We start from the raw sequence: 598 nt of genomic DNA on the forward strand, positions 1-598 counted from the left end.
GGTGTCACACAGCTGCTCACATATGGATCTGCATGCTGATGTTCCCAAAGGTGGCATTTCTCAACATGTCAGCCTAGCACCCCGCTGCCTTCCCTCTCTCATAACACAGGCATCGTAAAGCAAACAAAAGTCAAGTCCTTTGCACAGAAAGGCTTTGGAGCTTGCTTGGCAAGTGGGTTTCATTTCCTCTTCAGCTCTAATGCTTTAATTAAAATCCATCCCACCTTGGCTTGCCGATTTCCTTTTCTCCTGACATTTAAATGCCCTGATGCCGGCATTCACATCTCACTAGCTCCATGACATTTCCTGGCCTTTCTCCTTCTTTTTATCTATTTTTCTTCCCGGCTACCACCTCCTCTTACAAAGCACTCCAGTCTCCTGGTCCCATTGTCCTCTGGCAGGGTGGCTGCGGCAGGCTCTTTTTGTCACATCACAGTGACCCGGCTGGTGTGGCAGCAGAAGGTTGAGCCCTTTTTCTTCCTATACCCTGTTTACCTAGGCTTTCTGGTAGAAATCTCAGTGTATTCAGGGAAATGTTTTACTTCCGAAGGGGCTTCCCTTTATGTATCATTCATGAGATCTACGGAAACCTCTTTCC

This window comes from Alligator sinensis, unplaced genomic scaffold (genome assembly GCF_000455745.1).
Source record: "Alligator sinensis unplaced genomic scaffold, ASM45574v1 scaffold402_1, whole genome shotgun sequence".
In the NCBI taxonomy this organism is placed as follows: Eukaryota; Metazoa; Chordata; order Crocodylia; family Alligatoridae; genus Alligator; species Alligator sinensis.